Consider the following 15,552-nt stretch of genomic DNA (forward strand, 5'->3'; position numbering starts at 1 on the left):
GATGATCACAAAACTCGCGTAACTAAGTGAATTTCCCCATTGACATTTGCCATGCTATGTGATATGGGGCTTAGTTCTCCAATGCGAGTAGCTTCAGTGACTCCCAAATAGGGAAAAATGCCCTGAGGGATTGGAGTTAGTCACAGTTTCGGTGTTATACTTCATGATCACTTCCAAACAGCAGAAAAAGATGGCAAACAATCAATACTCTGTTAGAGGTCAGATTGTGACCGGGGAGGCTATGTGTTTCCCACAGCTGCCATAACAAATTACCACAAACGTGGTGGCTTAAAATGACAGAAATTTATCCTCACTGTTCTGGAGGCCGGGAGTCTGAAATGAAGGTTCTGGCAGGTTTGGTTCCTTTAGGACACCCTGACGGAGAACCTGTTCTAAAACCCTAAACCTGGGCATCTCCGCGGCATGGGGCTGATCATGCCCTCACCTCAGGTCTCCGTACAGAGTGTCCCGTGTCCCCTCTGTATGCTCTCTTCTCTTTCGAAAAGGCCATCAGGCCCACCTTAATCCAGCATGATCTCTCCTTAACTAATTACATCTGCAAAGGCCCTGTTTTCAGATGTGGTCACGTTTTGAGGTGGTGGGTAGACATGACCTTCTGTGTGGATACTCTTCAACTTGTTACAGAGACCACGTGAGGAAACAAACCAGATTTCCTTCCCTGTGGGCACTTTTATTTGTGCTATGAATCTTTTAATTAACCTGCTGTCCTTTTTAAAAAAAACACAGTGGACCAGATGTGTGCAGTGGGCCACGCCCAGTGACAGAAGGCTCCTCAAAAGTTTAATCAATCAGATAATTAGTAAGACCAAGAGGGAGCAGCATGAGTGAAACCAGAGGAAGGATCATTACACAGACTCTGACCATTAATTTTTAGTCATACTGAAAAAGGAGCTTTAGGGGGGAAAAGATCTGGAGAGAGATTTTATTCACTGCCGCGTACTTCCATTTTTTAAAGCAAGCTCTGATGAGGTAGCTGAGTTCACACAATCAGATCATTTACGGGAAAGGCCAAGAGGAATGCTATACAAATATATTTAGTTTGGTCATGGAAGGAGTCTACATGTCTCAGGTCCTAGGCAGGGCAGCAAGCCTGCCTCGTGGGTTCCAGAGACTCTTAGAATGACCAGGGTGATTGAGTGACTCAAAGCCTCCTCCTCCCACTGTTCCTTTTCATTTTTCCCCTTTTAGCCCTTTGGATTATAAAATCAAGGAAGTTTAATCTAGCAAATAATGGTGAGAGAGTTGGTGAGCAAAGAGGCTTCCTAGGCCACGCAGAGACACATAAAAACACTCTTAGGAACCTATTCGTCCATAAGAGAGTTTTCTGTTTGTTGTATAAACCAAAGTTTTCAGTGGAATATTTATCTTTTTAATAGCTTTTCCCCCCTGAACTTTCTACCACTGGTGCTGATCAATGATCATCTTCCCTGCAAACTTGGAACTTCATTCCAACTTTAATGTGCAGGCACTGCTGTAGCGGTGCCAAACTTCAGAACGAAGTCTGAGTGAACGAAAGTGCCCAGGAGGGAAAGATAAGAAAAGATCTGGACACATTAACCTCCCTTACTCCAGTGCCATGAATCACCAGAACAAAGGGGAAGGAGGAGTTTTAGGGTGGAATAGATAACATAGCTAATATTCACTTGGATTTGACTTAAAAAAATTGCGTTTGCGAATGATTTGACCTAATATAAAAATTTAAACACCTGTTTTTTTTTTGCTAGGCACTCTGCTAAATACCTTACTCATATGTTGTCCTTTATCATCTTCAGAGTAACTTTGCAGGATTAGCGTTATAAATTCTCTTCTTCATCTAAAGAGCCTGAGGCATCGTAAAGTTAAATAATTTGCCTAAGGTCCCGTAAGATTTGAACCCATTTCTGCTTTACATGCAGTCAAGGCATCTGAGCATGAAGAATATATCTAGACTTTATAATAAGATTACTTCTAAACCTTATGGTAAAATTACTGATATTAGAAAGGCTACCCTGCCCACAAACTTCAAGGGATCTAAGAGGATTGCTACAGACTGTCAAGATGTTCATGGGACTGGTGGTAGAGAAATGCATCAGGGCTTCGAACAATGCTGACAGGTCATGACACACGGATAGCAACAGGGTATAGATATTAGGGAGGATGAGAAAAATCCTTGGGAAGAAGCTCACTTCGGTGTTTGCATCAGTGATGAGCTTTAAAAGTGGTTGTCTTAGCCACTGGTGGCCATGCAGTCTTCGGGGTGCCTTATATAGAGACAAATAAGCAAAAGGAAGTTGGCGTTGGTGGCTTTTTAAGGAAGAAAAAGGAAGAAAAGAAACCTCTGGAGCTATCGCTGTAATGTCTGTATTCATGCATATATCTGCAGCTCCATGTACCCTCAGCATATTGTGAAAACTGATATTCAAAATGGTGAACATGGGGCAGCAAGACATGTTAAATTATGTTTAGTCTATTCCAGTCTTGTCGGAAAAAAGGGACATGGATATTTATTTTGAGATTTCATACTTACTAAAAAAAAAATACCTGAAAATAGCGAAGTCTTGGTCCTTACAGAGTTAATGTTCAGCTTTCTGTCAGCCATAATGACTCATTGTTGAAGAAATCCAGGTTGGTTTTACTGTATCATAATTACATACATGTTTTTTATAACAAGTCAAATAAGTCTTCCATTCAGAATTTTGTCCATGCTTTTGTTACTTATAATAGGCTGTGATTGGTTTAATAATATAGTAGAAAGTCATTTATTATGCTGGATCTATTAACATTTGATTCCTCATTAAGAATATTGCCTTGTCTGCACTTTCATTCTTTCTGCTGACAGTTAGTTTTCACAGTGCTTCTTGATTTAGTTTTATGATTAAAGTTTCAGGAATAAGTGTTTTAATTTAATGTTCACTTGTTATAAGAGATTTGACCAATAGTTTAATAAAAGAGCATTGTGAGTTCCTGATGGAGAAGGGCTTGCTGGTATGCATTTGGGACGATTTGCACCATGTCTTAATGAAGGTCACAGAAACCCACTCTGTGCTGCCCTTGTCAGGTCCCATCTGAGCACCCAAGCACGACTTTCTAGGCAAGTAGTGATGAACTCAGTCATCCCAGCCAGGAAGTGTGCTGAGGGGCTGATGAGGGACCTGTTTCTCAGATGGCACCTGCCTACAGAACATTTCCTAGGCTCTATCCCTAGGGAGCTTGTAGCAATTTCCGAAATAAGCTAAGTGTCTTTTACCTCTGCATTCATGCTTTTCCTTCCTCTAGAAATCTCTGTCCTTCCTTGTTCTCCTAATGAACTGCAAGTCATCCTCTGCCAGGTAAAATCCTTCCCCAGGAGACTATCCCCAAGCGTCTTTGCATAACTCCGTGAGCCAGTTTGGCTGTTAGTCACAGTTGCCACAGTTGCCATCAGCTTGAGGGCCCCGGGGGAAGCACCACCAGGGCAGGCACTGGGCGTGTGCAGCAAGCACTCCGCCCCTACTTGACAGCAGGGGACCTAGCACAGTTACCCCTTGCATTGAGTTGATCTGTCAGTTGCAGGGCTCAGGTAGCATCTTGCATGGATAATGTAAGGTGTTTTTGAATGGACCTGCCTAGAGCGTAATACCAAGATCTTGATTTTCCAGCTTTTCTGCTGGTTTAGTTCTATCTTCAGTAGATTGAGCTTCTGTCCGTAACTTTTGCCATTAAGTGTAGAGATTTACCTTGTGCACAATTTGGGAAAGAAAGAACAAATACCCATTTATCCATGAAATATCGATTGAATAGCACAGCCTTAGGTGCCAGGGAGAGTCTACTCTGCATAGCACATAATGCTCTCGTCAGATTAGATCAAAGCATGGAAAAATGGGCAGATTTTCAGTGGCAGTGTTGATGGGACATGATTTGACATTGGGATCAGATTTTCCCTACTCTATAAGCCATCAATAAAATCCTCTCCTGGAGGCTGAACTTCTTAATAAATCTATTTCAAACCATTAGCAGAGATTTAAAACAATATTGTCTCTGCCCTAAGATATATAGGTAGAGAGAGAGAGAAATTATTTTAATCCTCATAACAACACTATGAGGAAGGTATAGTTATCCCATTTTCTAGATGGGCAACTCCAGACACAGAGACGTTGTGATCTGACCAATGTCACACTTAGATGGGTGAGAGAGCAGGACCTTGAACCAGGCAGTGGTGGCTAAAGGTTTATCTCTTAACCACATTACACTTCCCTTCAGTGGTTATGATAGGAAAATTTACTCCTAATTATTATTATTTTTAAAGATCTTACTTATTCATTTATTAGCGAAGGAGAATGAGCATGGGGGGGAGGCGCAGAGGGAGATAATCTCAAGCAGACTTTCCGCTGAGCATGGAGCCTGGTGTGGGGCTCAATCCCATGACTCTGAGACCATGACCTAAGCAGAAACCAAGAGTCAGACTTAAAATGACTGAGCCACCCAGGTGCCCCAACTCCTGCTTTTTGAGAGAAAGTAGAGTGAGGAAGTCTTGGAGTGGCCTAGGATGACCTGGGATGGCTTCTTGCAGAGGAATTTTGAGCCAGATCTTGCAGAAATAGTAGATGTTGGCAAGTAGTCTAGGTGGATGGAATGGCCTGAACAAAAGCACAGGGCTGGTCTTAAGCAAGACAGGAAGTCAGCTGATTTGGCAGGCACGGGCACATTTGTCTCGCACACTATTAAGTGTCACTTTTTGAGGTCAGAAAGGATGGTCCTAATTTTTGAAATAAATATATGAAGTGTAGTGGATAGGTTGCTTTTTGCACTGGAGAAAAGTGAAGGCTGGCAATTGTTTAATAAATGATCAATTTTGAATTTTTTAAAAATACTGTCAGGAATCACCTTTTAGAGATAGTGTGTTCAAAGTCACCTCCTATTAGCATTCATATTTATTAAGCATTTCAGGGCAAAGCATGATTACATAATATCTCCAAATCAGATAATATTCTCATTTTCTGGGACCTAACTACCTATTTAAAAATCAGTTAGTAAAACTGCTGTGATCACAACCAGCCTCTTCACTCCACAAGTCAGTGCCACACAATTAAAATAAATGTAAAGCTCGGTTTGGTTAAACCAGATATTATACTCTAGATATAAACCTGTGTGTGTGTGTGTGTGTGTGTGTGTGTGTGTGTGTGTGTAGTGTAGTAGAGATTTGGAACAGAGATCGAACAGGGAGGCATTTCAACAATGGAAAAAAATACTTGGTACAATATGAAAATTAAGCTTACAATTGGAATACCTTTGGAGTCTCAAGAGCAGCATACTGATTCTGTGAATATTATGTTTTATTCCTTTACCTATTCCCACATGTAATCCTTTATTCTCTTTGAATTTGCTTCTAATGCAGTTTAACCCTGGTTTTGACAGTGTCCATCAACTTAATTTCTTTTATTAATATGAATTCTTCTTTTAGCGAGTAAAGCTAGCTAATCTGTTTTTTCCCTTTATCATTTCATGCAGAGCAAATAGTAAATAAGGAAGGAATATGATTTTCACTTCCGTTTTTCCCAAGTGTAAACAATGAAGTCAGAGAATCTGTGCCCGAGATCTAGAGCCCTGGTATTTGTTGATCCTATGGAATCAACGCCCTTGATTCGCTATAAGCCAAGCCATCAGGCTGACTTAATTCTATGCTCAGTAAATTAATTCTATTTTACTAATGTGACTAAAAACTAAATTTCATATCAATATAAACACTCATTAAACTGCAAATACCAAGTTGTGCAAGCTGTTGAAAAGACTCATTTTTATTTATAGATGGATTCTGATAAGAATAGCATTAGAAGTGGTTTAGTAGGGAAATGTTAGAGTGATTAATGTGCAGTTGTTTGCATTTTTAATATTTCACTCATATATCAGATTAGTATTTGTGCATACTGTCAGACTTTATTCTGTCCTTGTCAAAACACTTATTACTGCTGACAGGTATAACATATCCACGTTAATCCTTAATTCCTTGATTCAATTTTCTAATTGCTTTTTTGGCATGCGATGGTGGCCATTTAGGTTTATGTGATGTATTCATCATATAGTATAATAACGTGCTTTAAAAAATTAGACATGTCATTTAAAGTAACTGAACAAGAAAAAAATGACTAAAGATTGGAAATTTCAAATTTCACCATATTAGACAAAGTATTAGATATTGGTATGTCACACATTCTGGAGATTGTCCATAAATCATGGTCACAGAATGTTAAAGGGACCCTAAAAATCATACCGTCTATTTGTTCGTTTTTCAGTTGGGGAAATTGACTTAGTAACATGCCCAGTATCACCCAAATCCATGGTGGCAGAGCTGGTCCAAGAACTCAAGTGTTCTGAACCCTGGTCGGGAATGAGGCAGGTGCATGCATATGACTTTCAAAAGTTATATCTTAAGTTCATTCCTACATTAATAGCCAAACTGAAAGAATGAGATATTCTTTGTCTGCTTAAGTTGTATTTTTAGCAGTATCATAAGGTGGTTAAAAACCAAGATACTAGAATCAGACAGATCTGAGTTTCGACCTGCCCCTCCCTCACTGTGTCACCCTGAGAATATTATCTGACTTTCTGAATTTTGATTTCTTCCTTTTATATAATAGAAAATAACATAATAATGCATGTAAAATGCTTAGCACAGCCCTTGAAACCAGTAAGTACTCACTAATTGTTAGTTAATATTTTTTTAATGTTTTATTATCCCCTTAATGTCTATAACTTGGAGAAACTGAGTCATGCCTACCATGTGACAGTTTCATTTATGCTTTGATTCACACACTTGTCGTGTGAAAGATGTCCTCTGTTAGATGGTGTAGGTCAACCAAAGAGGACTCCAACATGGTATCTGGCTTAGTGGAGCAGGAATCTAACAGAGGCATATGACATGTACGTCAGTAGCTCAGGTAAAAGATTGGGAGACGTAAGTCCTCAAAGGTGGCACAGGCACCATGCTTAGGCATTTCAAAGAGAGAAGGTTGAGTGCAGGGGTGATAAGGATGGATAAAAAACTGGGCCTATCCTCAAAGAGTTCGTTCCAGTGGGATGATAGTGTATTTTTGCAAGTGCCATGCAAGGTGGAAAATGAGGAGGGCCATGAAAGGTACAATTGAAGTGGCGGGGGGTGGGAGGTTGGGGTAGCAGGTGGTGGGTATTATAGAGGGCACGGATTGCATAGAGCACTGGGTGTGGTGCAAAAATAATGAATACTGTTATGCTGAAAATAAAAAAAACAAACAAAGGGAGAGAGATGTAAATTTGTATATTTTGAATAGTTCCAATTATTGCATGGAGAGCTTGAAAGCAAAGCAACAAAGAAAACCTTGCCTGATGGTAGAGAGGAAAGGTCTCCTAGACACTAGGGATATTATGAGTGAAGATGGCACAGATTCTGGAAACCGTGGGCACAGGGTTGAAGAGTGAACATTTACACGGACTAAAACAGAGTTTGTGCAGAATAAAAGATGATGTTTGACGAGAGCCTGGCAATCCTAAAATGCCGTTTTTGGACTCCATGTTACGGAGATCACAAAGTACCTGTCATCAAACCATTTTGGCCCACAGATGTCTTCTTTGACAGCAACAATTTTGAGATGTAATATCTTTAAAGAAATCTCATACTTTAGTAGTACCCACTACTTTTTGTTGTCTTCTTCTAGAAGATAGTCTTCCTACCTACTGTAGGCATTGTACCTAGTGCTAAGGCATACAAGCTCAGACAGTAGGTTACATTTTTCCAAATCATGGCCCTGTCACCTATTAGGTCTACAACTCTAATTATGTTACTTGAAGTCTCTGAGCTTCAGTTTCATTATCTGTAAAATGGGAGCAGTTCCTAGCTCATGGAGTAAGGTTAAACTCATGTAAGCACACAGCACAGCACAAGGCATATTGTGAGCATATAAGAAATGTTGGCTATTATTAAATTACCCACCTGGGCCTTGAAGGAATTTGAGTTTGCAACCTTACTTTGAAACTAGTGAACATTTTTGAGAAAGGAATTTTTTTTTTTTAAATCTTCTGAGGCCTAGAGTATCAGACTACTTAAATTGTTAAGACTAGTCCAAGGGCATCAAATAATTCTGTTAAATCCTCAGCTGCTGGGGTGAGGGTTTCCAGTAATGGGGCTTCAGTGTGATTTCTGGGAATGAACCACTCACACATTTACTCACTCTCTCAGTGGGCCAGTGGAGGAAGGAACAAGTACGTGGCCCCCTTTGCCCACTGGCGTCTTCTAAGCATCCCCTGACTTGCAGTACCAGTTTCCCAGGCTATGTCAAACGGTGGCCTCACTTTCAGAATACTTCTTTTTCAGTCATTATGAATTTAAAGAACTGTCATCTTGAAAATTCTTATGATTCCAGAAGCTTCTCTGGTAACTTGCTTGTCTTCAGTAGCTGAAAAATGGAACGAGATAACACAGAATTGTTGCCTCTAAAAACAAGAACTTGAAAATATGAGTACAATAGTTTCGAAAACACTAGAGTGAACAAAACAAGCCTTTTTCACTCTAAAAGTGCTGTGTGCTTAATAAACAAAGACTGCTAATTATATAACTGTCAGTGAATTTTCTGGCTTGGTCTAACACCAGTTTCTTGTGGTACAACAAATATGAAACTGCCTGGAAGTAAATCACAGCCTCTAAGTGCTGTGGGCAAACAAATCCATGCCTTATCTCTTTCAAAGGAAGCCATGGAAAATGCATGATAAATTGCACAGTTCAGTGAACATGTTATGTCATTGTGAAATGATTTTGATTCATGGTTATGTATCTATCGCTAAACAACTGGCAAACCTCAAGGTATCAGAGATATCATTCATCGGGTTTTGCTATTTTCTGCTACAAAAATCAAGTGCTATAAAATGAGGATTTTTTTCCTTTTTATTTAAAATTCTTTATTGAAAGTGAGATTTGCCACAAATTCTTTGGAAATAATTTTTTAAGTTATGTGAATTCTTGCCAGAAAAGTCAAAGGGCTGAGCTCGTTACTAATATTCTTAACATACTGAATAATTCATACTTTTGCTAATATCCTTTTATGAAAATTTTATAGCCAAAATAGAAATACTTGTAAGCCAATTTGACTTTAAAATAGAATTTTAAGCTCTTTTCACATGGCTTATCAATATAAAAAATTTCTGAATGTTTGCAGTACAATAGCAGCAGAATTAAGAGTAGGGAATTATTGTAAGAATGCTTTCTCAGAAGTGGCTTTTATACGAGCATAAATTCTTTTCTGTGGTCAAGATATTTTACTACATTCTTCATCTGTTGCTGATTCTTTAACATTAAATAATTAAGTCATTATCCACCTGAAATTTACAGTTATTTTTTACTAATTTTTCCCTCAGTTAGTGCTTTTGGCATTAGCATTTGATGTTTAAAACCTTTTCTTCCAGTATTAAAAACAGCAGAAAGGTAGCCTGAAAACACAGTCAACTGATGTGCTCCCAAATTGTTTCCTGTTTTCTAAATCCCCTAAGCCAGGAACCACTGTTTCTCAAGTTGTTTTTGATGTTGTTTTGTTTTATTATAATGTAATCATAAACTTATTTTCTTCTCATTTTTGTAATCAAATATTTTAACGTAAATTTGTATATTTTGAATAGTTCCAATTATTGCATGGAGAGCTTGAAAACAAAACAACAAAGAGAATCTTGCCTGATGGTAGAGAGGATAAGTATTTCTTAGGTATATTAAAGAGGATTTTAATATATCTGATATATCACCATTATTTAAACCTGAATTTATTTTATTTTCTCTTCGTATATTTTAACCAATTGACCTTTACATATACTTTGCATTTATTAAATTAGAATAAATTTCAGAAGTCTAGAAATATGGTTCAAAACATTCATAGTATTTTCTGTTAGCCTTGGAATATGACAAGCCTATTCTCTAAATATTTACATCATTGGAGACTATCTATGTACTTATGCTGATTTTGACTTAACATTTTCAAAAATAAGTCTGTTAAATTAAATGTAAGCCTTAAAGTATAAAACCATATATCATGTAACTTGATACAAAGTATTGCAACATGGCTTACAGCATATTCCTGGAAGATTTTTATGCCCTTTACTTCTGCCATCATGGCCACTTTCACCTTTATATTGAAAAGTCCCAAAATGTATCTGTATGAGGATAATTTTAAAACACAAGATTTATGTTGCTATAAAGGAGAAATCCTTTATAACCACATAAAACTGTTGTCACCAGAAATTTCAGTCTAAGTTTTACATGAAAGGGGACATATTTTATCTTTAATGCCTCATTAAACTTTCTGGAAATGGCAGTATTCTAAAATATTCTTGGTGAATGACTACATATGTCTGTATTTCTTCGAGAAGTTCAAATATGATCAACAAAAAAAACCCCAAACAAATCATTTGTTCTAATAATTAAACCAGTGGCATTTTTCCTTCTATTTTGTCTTCATGCCTAGATCTTGTATTGATCTAGGCATGAAGTTTTTTCAGGGAAGTAGCCAAAATCACCTTTCCTATGCTAAAATGATATCCTTGCTGTTTCAGAGGTGACATTGGTATTTACACCTTAATTCCTTGTGCATGTTTGTATCCACACATGTGCATGGAATGTGTGTGTTCACACACCTATGTGCTTGCACATGGATTTATGCCACGTGTGTGGGTGCATGTCTGTCTGCACATGCACACGTATGATAAACTGCATTGTGTGGTTAAGGGGGTGGACTCAGGAGGCAGCCTGCCTGAGTGTAAATCTCAGCCCTTCTCTTTCCTCATTATCTACATTTAAATAGGTCATTTTAACTTTGCTTCAGTGTTCTCACTATAAGATTTAAATGAGTTCATATATGTAAAGAATTGTGAGTATCTAATTCATAGTAAGTACTTAATACAAAACTAGCTATTACTACTATAATCATTATCATATATTCACTGACTCTACTCCTAGGGCCATGTTATTTAGACAAGTGCCTTAGTTGGTGATTACGACATACGTATTTCACTGAAGTGATATTAAAGATATGCTAACAAAATATTTTGTGTTGTGATCATTTAATTGGGTAAACTGTACTGTGTAGTGCATCATTGGTGGCAGGAAACAATTATGAGAAAGCAACACAAGTTGCATATCTTTGTGGCTCACAGACTACCCATCAAATATAGTGAGACGCATTCATTTATCCAAACGTAGGCCAACCGCACATCCCTTTTGTGCCAGGATTTGGTGTTAAAATGAACCATTGCACCATACAATCCGGCAGTCATACTCCTTGATATTTACTCCAAGGATCTGAGAACTTCTATCCACATAAAAACTTACTTGCTAAAAAGGGAACAGCATGAAGGGAACAAGGGTGGATGGTAAACTTCTCTAAATGTACTTTATTTTTAGATCTGACCCTGGAGCCATATAAAGCAATATTAAATAAAAATGGAAAGGGGAACAATCCCTCAAAACAATCAGCCTCTGAATTCACAAACTTACCTAAGTTGGGATGGACTCAGTGGCGAAACCACACCGAGAAGACCTGTTTCAAGTGATTTTATTTTTATTTCTTTTTCCAAGTGATTTTAAACATGCAGTATTTAAACATGCAATATATTCCTTGCAGGATCCTTAAGGCAAAAAAACCCCAAAACTACAAAGAAGTCAATTTTAATTAGTTTTATTGTCACATATAATATAAAAAATATTTAAATTGTATTTTATGCTATAATAAAAGTTATTATCAGTATTACTAGGTATCAGATTTTCAATTTAAGAGAAAAGAGATACAAAAATGCAAAGAAGTTAAAGCAAATTAAATTTGAATTGGCAATATCATTGTGAATTCATGATATATTTTTCCTTTTTAAAAACAATTCTGAGTTTGGAGGGCACATTGATATTATACACAATTCTACCTTCATTGAAGACATGATATCCATTTTCTGGGAATGCTGTTCACTGTCTTCAGCTGTCAACCTCTTCAGGTATTACTATAACAGCAGAGAGCCACCTTTTCCAAGGTCATGACCCTTCCCAAGGGCAATGATATGTAAAAACTGATCCTTGAAGGAGCATAAAGGCTTGGCCTTCTTGGCCCAACTTGATTGTTGAAAGATCATTCTGGCTCTAGGTCTTCTCTTGGCCCTGCCTCTCAGTTCAGCCCTTTCCCTCTATCTAACAAGGTTTCACTTCTTTTTTCTTCTACCTTTTTTTTCAACCATAAGAACCTCTGCTTGGTAACTCTTTCTCTCAGGGAGTCTGCTTCTTTGGAAATCTAATTTATGACACTGAACTCTGTTGCTTAAAATGTCCTAGAAGAATGGCCAGCCCAGTAGTAATAAATACCTCTTATGTCTGGAATTAATACCACTTTCCAGCAAGTTTCCTTAGAGGAATGTCTGATTATAGGTCTGGGACAGGCAGAAGACAAGGAAGCTATCAAAGGCTTTTGTGGTCATGTCAGAACTCAGGAGTCAATTTGAAAACATTCTCATTGTTCAAAGATTTTGAATATTCAATAGAACAATTTGAACAATTGATAAAACTAATAAAAAATTATAGAAGCTACCAATTGAAACACATCAGAAATATTAAAAGTTATAATTTTATAATGATAATATAAATTGTCATGTTTGGAGAATGCTAGCAAATAATTATTTTGAAAATTGATAAATGAAAGGGAATAATTAAGTATTTAGCCTTAAGTATTTAGTATTTCCTATAAAAACTGTATACAAACTCTCACTAAACTAAGAATAGAGGGGAACTTCCTTAACATGTTGAAGAATATCTGCACAAATCCTACAACTAACATCATGCTTAACGATGAGAAAGTTAAAGCATTCCCCCCAAGATCAAGTACAAGGAAGGTTGTCCCCTTCTCACCACTCCTTTTCAACACTATACTGGAAATTGCAGCTAATGCAGTATGACAAGAAAAAGAAATGAAAGGTATACAGATGGGTCTGCAAAAAATGAAACTCTCTTTATTCACACATGACATGATTTTCTATGTAGAAAAGTCCAAAGAATCAACAAAATTACTCACGGAATTATAAGCAATTACAGCAAGGTTGCAAGGTACAAGGTTAAAATACAAGTCAGTTTCTTTCTTGTGAACCAGCAATGAACAAGTAGGATTTAAAATTAAAGATATAATAGCATATATACTACTACCCCTCAAAATAAAATACTTAGATATAAATCTAACAAAATATGTACAAGATCTGTATGAGGAAAACTATAAAAGTTTGATGAATAAAATAAAAAAGAACTAATAAAGGTAAAGTTACTCTGTGTTCATGAATATGGATGATCAATATTGTCAAGATATCAGTTCTTCCCAACCTGATGTATAGATTTAAAACAATCCCAATCAAAATACCAGGTTATTTTGTGAATATCTACAAATTAACTCTAAATTTTATATGGAGAGGCAAAAGATCCAGAATAGCCAACACAGTATTGAAGTTGGGAGACCTGACACTACCCATCTGTAGATTACTGAATCTATAGTAATCTACAGTGATCAAGATAGTGTAGTATTGGTAAAAGAATAGACAATTAGATCAATGAAACAGAATAGAGTGTGGAATTAGACCTACATAAATATAGTCTATTGATCTTTGTCAAAGGATCAAATGCAATGCAGTGAAGCAAAGGCAGTCTTTTTGAGAAATGGTTCTGGAACAACTGGACATCCAGTGCAAAAAAATGAATCTAGATACCTACCTTAAACCTTTCACAAAAATTAACTCAAAATGGATGATAGACCTAAATGTAAACTGCAAAACTATAAAAGTCCTGCATAACCTAGAAGAACACCTGATGACCTGGAATATGGCAATGACTTTCTAGAGACAACACCAAAAACACAATTTATGAAAGAAATAATTATGAAGCTGGAATTCATCAAAGTAAAAAACTTTTCCTCTTTAGAAGAGAATATCAAGAGACTGGAAAGACAACACACAAACTGGGAGAAACTATTTGCAAAAGAGACATCTGATTTTAAAAATTGCTTTCCGAAATATACAAAGAACTCTTAAATCTCAACAATAAGAAGCAAGCCAATTAAAAGTTGTCCAAAGACCTTAACAGATACCTCACCAAAGGAGACATACAGAATAGCAAATAAGTGTATGAAAAGATCCTTCATATCATATATCATCAGAGAAGTTCAAATTAAAACAGCAGCAAGATGTCACTGCACACCTTTTAGAATGGCCCAAATCTGGAACACTGACACCATTAAATGCTGGTGAAGAGGCAGAGCAAGAGGAGATCTTATTCATTGATGGTGGTAATGCAAAATGATACAGCCACTTTGGAAGACAATTGATGATTTCTTAAAGAATTAAACATGCTTGTACTATACAAGCAGTCACACTCCTTGATAGTGTCCCAGTGGAGCTGAAAACTTATATTCACACAAGAGCCACCACATGGATGTTTACAGTAGCTTTATTTATTTTATTTCTTTATATTTTTAGAGAGAACACATGCAAATGGGTGGGAAGGGACAGAGGGAGAGAGAGAGTCTTAAGCAGGCTCCCTGCCCAGCGTGGGACACAACATGGGGGCTGTCTTACAACCCTGAGATCATGACCTGAGCCAAAGTCAAGAGTTGGACATTTCCCTGACCGAGCCACCCACGTACTCCATATAGTAGTAGCTTTATTTTTAAGAGTGGAAATTTATAAGCATCCAAGGTGTCCTTCAGAAGGTGAATGGATAAATGAACTGTGGTACCTCCAGACAATGTTAGTGTTTCTCAGCACTAAAAAAGAATGAGCTATCAAGACAAGAGAAGCCATGGAGGAACCTTAGGTGCCTATTTATTACTAGTGAAAGAAGTCAACCTGTAAGGGTTAAATTCTATTATTTTAATTATATGACATTCTGGAAAAGGCAGAAATATGGAGCCACTAAGATCAATGGTGCCAGGGTTTGGAGTAGTGAGGAAGGGATACATAGGTGGTACATGGGAAATTTGGGCAGTCAATATACTCTGTATGATACTATAATGGTGGATTCATGTCATTTACATTTGTCCAAACCCATAAACTATAACACAAGAGTGAACCCTAATGTAAACTATGGGCCTCTGATGACCATGATGTGTCAATGAAGGTTCATCAGTTGTAACAAATATACCTCCAGGTGGGGCAGTTGATGATGTGGGAAGCTATGCATATGTTAAGGCAAAGTGTGTAGGGGAAATACTGCACCTTCCTCTCACTTCTGCTGTGAACCTAGAGCTGCTCTAAACAATAAATTCCACATCACAAGCTTGCGGTATAAGAGTGATGAATTACAGACCTGTACCTCTGAAACCAGTAATACATTATATGTGAATTTAAAAATTTAATAAAAATAATTCTGACAATTGTTAAAAAAATAAAGTCTAAAAAAACTAAAAAATAAAGTCTATCAAAGAAAAAAAAAAACAAACTAAAGATAGAAAAAAGAGTCCTTTTAAAAAATAAATATATACCAATATTTAACACCCCCCAAAAAATGTCTTCTAAATGTTAATGACCACCACTACAAAAACGCTGTATTAC

General features: G+C 37.1%; 1 protein-coding gene across 1 annotated transcript in view; it reads left to right on the forward strand.

Moving 5' to 3' along the window:
* Positions 1-15,552, forward strand: part of ATRNL1 (attractin like 1) — an 810,828-nt gene that overhangs the window by 690,607 nt on the left and 104,669 nt on the right. The gene's annotated exons all lie outside the window — the stretch shown is intronic.

The sequence above is a fragment of the Neovison vison genome, chromosome 2 (assembly GCF_020171115.1).
Source record: "Neovison vison isolate M4711 chromosome 2, ASM_NN_V1, whole genome shotgun sequence".
Taxonomy (NCBI): domain Eukaryota; kingdom Metazoa; phylum Chordata; class Mammalia; order Carnivora; family Mustelidae; genus Neogale; species Neogale vison.